This window comes from Lissotriton helveticus, chromosome 8 (genome assembly GCF_964261635.1).
Source record: "Lissotriton helveticus chromosome 8, aLisHel1.1, whole genome shotgun sequence".
NCBI classification, from domain to species: domain Eukaryota; kingdom Metazoa; phylum Chordata; class Amphibia; order Caudata; family Salamandridae; genus Lissotriton; species Lissotriton helveticus.
Window position 1 is genome coordinate 810,356,041 of NC_136069.1, and position 6,000 is coordinate 810,362,040.

The following is a 6,000-nucleotide window of genomic DNA, read 5'->3' on the forward strand; positions in this document are numbered from 1 at the left end:
CATACCACTATAAGTTTTGAAGACAGAGGAAAGTCCTTATTTCTAGCATCTTGCCATACTTATTTCATCTGTGGCCAAACGGCCTATGTGCAGCTGCCCTTGAACTGGGGGGGGGAACTTGCTATATAGCATTCCTGTTACCCCCTGTCTTTGTGGCCCCATCCACTTACCACCGAGACCTCCTAGTGCCCCATGTCAGACATAAAAGAACGATCGATACCTCCTTGGTTGACCAAACGGAAACCTCATGGGAACAGTATACAGATTTTAACAAAGGGTTCTTCTTCTTTGTTGGCCCTGTACAGAACAGCAAGCTTATACGCAGGTTGACAAGGACCTTAGAGGCTGTTGTAAACTACACGGTGTCTGCCCTGGGGAGCTTAACCCAGGAGCAGTCTGCCATACGATTGGTTACTCTCCAAAATCGCCTTGTCCTTGACATCATCTTGGCTGACAGAGGCGGAGCCTGTAAAATTATAGGCTCTAGCTGCTGTATATTTATTCCTGATAATTCCCCATCTGTATACACGGCCATAACAAAATTACACAAGATAGCCGTAAGTTTACATCAAGAACCTGGCACTTGGACGTGGTCTGACTGGTTCTGGAAGATAATATCGTCCTGGGGATGGCAACTGCTGGTATAATATTCCTGATAATAACTCGATGCTGCCTTTGCATCCAATGTGGTCCTGCCCTGTGCTGTCTATGTGCCGCAAAATGTATTCCTAAACCACTTGTCCAGCAGAGAGAAAGGGAAAGAATCATGTTACAAGAATGTATAAATGATCTCATGCAAATTGAGATATAATGTAGGTACACTCTGGGGCAAGGAGGGAATGTGGAAATAAAATCTATAATTATGCCCCTTCGCTGCCCTCTGCGCGATCTAATTATGCCCCTTTGCGCGATCCCCTTTGCGCGATTAATAATTGCCCACATTAAAAGCCCGCACCATTTTGTTTTTAATTCACCCTTTGGTGTCCCAAGACCCCGAGCACGAGCACGACACCCCTGCTCCTGGCCTTCCTCATTTTCACCATCTGTCTCTGTGGTTTCTGCCAAGTCCGGGAAACCAGTACATGAGTTCCTTCTCCCCCGCAGAGATGGTTCATGTTTCTGACATGAAGCACGAGCACAAACCCCCAAATGAGGAAGCCTCCCCCTTCCAACTGTCAGACTATTTCACATCGCAAGTCCCCTCACGAAGCCTAAGACACGCCCCCATTTCTTCACACTCTGCTCCTCTTGCTGATCTTTGTTCCTCTATCTGCCACGACCTGTTTGTTCCTCTATTTTGCCTCGTGACCAAGACTGTATAAATATTCTGCTGTTGAAAATAAAGACACCCCACTTCAAGAGAGGGACTTGAGAGATTGCTCCTGTGCCCGCTTGGTGCTGGAAGCGCTCCCCTTAACTCGAGTTATTGGTCTTCTCCTCCTTCATTTGAGCACCACGGACTCCTCGCTTTGCATTGACAAGAAATTATGATTTATTAAGCATAGAAATTCAGAAATGAGGTAATAAGTAAATTTCATTTACCACAAGAGTATTATGCGTGTTATTTTTCCTACTAAGAAATTTCTTTTGACGTTTTGTCTCTCGGACCGAGTCGTTTCTAAAGTTTTTATACAAAAGCAGTCTCTTTGGCGATCGCTTAAATTCACATAAATGCTTTGATCAAGAAGATTCTGTTCATTACCCTTTAAGCTACTCATTTTTTATCTTTAAGTTCCTAATTTATTGTGTATTACAGGAAGAAAAATATGTATACAAGAAGATGCCCTGTTTTTGACTCTGGTTGACAGGTTATGTAAAATACTACGTCAAGGTTGATCTTTTATGTTAACCAGTATGCTCCAGTGTGTAACACTGTTTATTTCCCCTGGAGTAACAATTGGGCATGTACTTGAACTTTTTGAAAGGTGTTCAATAGAGAATAATGCATTTTGTGTAAGAAAATATAGAATAATGATAAATAGTCCATAGAATGCTGTAAAACGGAATAATAAACATGGGAAACAACGTACAAAATTGTGTGGATTCATATTTGACATGGTTCACAATAGTATATGGACCGGTGTTCATTGCAGAACGTAATAATATGGGGCAGTATTTAGAGCAACGTTTGTCACATAACATATGTTACAAGAAATAACAGCAGGATACGGGACAGTTTGTAATAATAGAAGACAAGGTGTTTAAAGCAATTGGGATTAAGTGCAATGCACAATGGAATTGTCAGCAATAGAGTAGAGCGGTGTGCAGCTGAACATGGAAATATTTAAAACATAAATATGCAATGACAACCGAAATTTGAAGGGTAGCAATGCAACATGGAGTTGAGTGAAACAGCATATGTACTGCTAAGAATTATACACAATAGTGTTCATTAGATAATGGAATAGTGTGGAAAAGAAATATCAAATGGTACGCAACAGAGAGAGGGGTCAAGAACGCCAGCCTTACCTCCCGTCTTCCGACAGAAGATCTCAAACGTCTGAGTGTCTCAACTTTTCATCCATCTCGAAATAACTTTAGTATTCGAAAATAAAGGAAATTATCAGAATTAAAGCTGTGTTTTTGTAACTGATTGACAGGCTCGAGGCGGTGTTATGATGAGGGTCTTTGTGACTGCACTTTCTAGTAAGCCATGCGATTGGTTAGAAAATATGATCCGCCCAGAAAAAGCCGGCTCATCCAATCCTGAAAAAATCTTTCTGCACCGGAAGAGACCGCTTCTGCTGCACCTGCAGCGGAAGTGTTAAAGTCGGAGAGCGTGGCCCAGCCGCATTTGGGCCGGCTGTGTTGGCCGTTCGTGTATAGATTCTGTACGGTTGTTCGCGTGGCCGCCTGTGAAGGAAGATTTAGTTCGATCTAGCGGGATTCCGACCGTGACACGCTAAAGAGGGACTTGCATGTTGCATACATGCCAACATTTCAGAAGAGCAAAGAGGGAGATTTTTTTTTAAAAATCGGGAGAATGGGGCTTCAAATCGGGTTACTGGCGTGTATGGGCTTTGGAAGTGTGCTGCTGCAGGATTGGACATTTGAAACACAAATGTACGTTTTTTTCTTACCTTTTACAAGCATGGAGCGCAATGGCAGGCTGAGAGGGTGATGCAAGTGTTGTCCCCCCCCGCCCCTGTGTGACACCCCAGCCGAAAACAGCTTCCTGTGCACACACACGCCCCCCCCCCCCCCCACTTCACAGGTCTTCAAAAGACTATTGCCTTGTTAATGACCCTTTGTTGTTTTTTCACCCCATCGAGAGCCCCTGCATGGCCACTTTGACTATTGCTGGAAAAATTAGCACTTAACACAAAAGCCCTGTCAACAAACCCCGAGGAATCGGGTTTTTGCTTGCAGGAATCGGGAGGCGGGAGACTAGCCTTCAAATCGGTAGTCTCACGCCTGAATCGGGAGGGTTGGCATGTATGATGTTGGAACGAGAGCGGTACACCGCATCGGATGTGGCTGCGCTCTGCGGTTGAGTGTCGTGTGGACTTCTTGTTGTCTGGCGGTGGGGAAGAGGGCCCTCCAGGGCCGGTAGCGCCCCGTGTGCGGTACCGTTCAGTGTTAGGTGATTACCACCTTTCTGTCATTATGGACAGGAGAGTCCGGTCCCAAGCTTTTTGCGTATTTATCTTTTTATTTGGCTTGTTAGACCTATTAAGTTGATGGAGCTCAACTGGGCTACGATGGGTTAAGCTAAGAACGCTGTGTGCTTGTGCTTAAACCATAGATAATTTTAGTTTGCAAATACAGAGCCTGTAGGGTAGTTCATATTCTGAGCTTCATTAAAGTTCATGTTTAACAATTCCAATCTCAGCCTCGTTAGCGTCTCTTTTCTCACACCTTCTTGGAGGACCCAGAAGAGGATGGTTCGGGGAACAACAGCTGTGCCTTTCTAAGAGCTTAACAGAATTTTGAAAACTGTAATTGTATAAAGTAATTCACAACGGGTTTAGTTTGTAAGTGTTACGATACGGGCATTGACTTCTCTATGAGAAGACAACATAGAGACCCAAACAACTTTTCGAGAACTGTGTCAATTCTTATTTTGCAAATATGTTTTTTGGAATTGGTACCATGGGTAAGCAAAGCCAAAAGTCTGTTTTTCATCAGTCCCGGCTCCAGAAATGTTTATTTGGGTGGGTGGGCCAAGGGTGCATTCGGGTGGGCCACTGCAGGCCCACTTTGTCGCTTTTGGAGGTAGCCTACAAGCCCTAGATTACATCATATCCACTTGCAAACAGTCACTATGATACAATGGATCGATTCAGTGTGTATACAAAGCATGTGGAGAGTTATTTGAAAGTAAGAGCCATGTCCAGACCTAAGTGCAAACTCTCAAATTCCAGCAATCCAGGCTTCAACACAAATGTTTGACTGACGATCATTTTATAATAGTTCAAGAATAAGGAGGTCCCTGTTACCTCACAAAATCCTTGACATCATTGCACTAGAAAGGCTGGCTATTTACTTGTTGCAATTTGTCCACCACATATTTCTCTGCACACATTAAACTTCATACTTTTTATTTTCTCGTCATTCTTTTGCAATATACTTTCATAGATGCAAATTCTTGAAAAACAGTAATACGTTTGAATAAAGAGAAAGGAGTGTTTTTGAAAACTGCCAGTCATTTTCACGCCTGACAATTGCCAAACTAGCAGTTGCAGTCATACTGGTGACCACCTGTTCTTTGAACTCTCCCTTACAAAGTCATCCATACATAAGTTTGCTATAAGCTTCTTCTCAATGCTAAAATAGTCCAATTCAGTTTACGATCATGATTGTTACCCCTATCCCACCTTCTTTCCACACAAATTCTGCAGCAGACGGTCAAGCTGAAATGTACGGTTGACCTTCACAACACAGTAAACCTCTCATACAAAAATTTGTTTTTGTTTTTATCTGTGTAAAAATTTTAGTAGTTATTACATTTTTTTTGTTTGCATTTTTAGTTCCATAGTGGGATGTGGGTTTATAGGGGAATAGGGTGGGAAGTTATTTAATTGCCTCAAATTGTAAAGCGCTCTGATATCCTTCGGGATTAAGTTCGCGCTATATAAAACTTTATAAAATAAAAAATAAATGACCACCGCAGATGCATACATTACATGAAGTCCTGGGAAAGCTTCAGCATAATCATGCACCAGTTCTTAAATGGTGGCAACATCTGCACCATCTGTTATTCTTTTTTTGGGGGGGGGGGATTTTTTTTGCTGTGACAGTAATTTTGCAACTGTTAGTGCTGCTGCAACAGTAGCTTTGATTACATTATTTAGGTTTAGATGGGTGTGCACACTTGTTCACATCAAGAAAATGAGGTGTTGAGGGAATCCAGCAGAGTAGTACTTGGAAGAAAACATTAGATCTGCAAGCATTGCTTTCAGGGCACTAAGCGTGGACTGTACAACAAATCCAGCAGAGTAGTACTTGGAAGAAAACATTAGATCTGCAAGCATTGCTTTTAGGGCACTAAGCGTGGACTGTACAACTTCCACTGCAAAAGACATTTGTTTGCTTTGTCTGAAACACAGCATTAGCAGATTTTAAAGGTAAAAGTTGATCTTGTAAAAATCTTCCAATAACATCAACATTTTCCCTTTGAATATGATATAATAAACAACATGCTTCCGCTTTCAACTCCGATGTAGTATTGTCATCATGATATGTCTGATATAAGATCAGAAATTCTGTCCTTATTTTCAACTGCACATTTTGTAACCTCATAATGGCTAGTCCATCGAATCTCAGAAGACGTTTGAGAGTTGGCCCATTATATTGTTGACTCACATAATGACGTAGAAAGAAATTGTACAGCATATTAGAAAGATCAAAGAATCTTATTGCCCTTTATTCACTTTGGATGGCATGTATGAGAACAAGATGAAGCTGATGATTGTAACAATGTATGTAAGGAATATATTTGTGTAATCTTCTCTGTATCACAGCCTGAACACCCCCATTGCATCCACTTATCACGGATGC

The 6,000-nt window shown here is 42.0% G+C and overlaps 1 protein-coding gene across 1 annotated transcript in view; it reads right to left on the bottom strand.

Moving 5' to 3' along the window:
* Positions 1 to 2,663, bottom strand: part of NALCN (sodium leak channel, non-selective) — a 3,094,418-nt gene extending 3,091,755 nt beyond the window's left edge. Inside the window, exon 1 of the mRNA XM_078657626.1 lies at positions 2,470 to 2,663. The gene's annotated coding sequence lies outside the window, so the exon portion shown is untranslated. The remainder of the gene's footprint in view (positions 1 to 2,469) is intronic.
* Between the last annotated feature and the right edge of the window lie 3,337 nt (positions 2,664 to 6,000).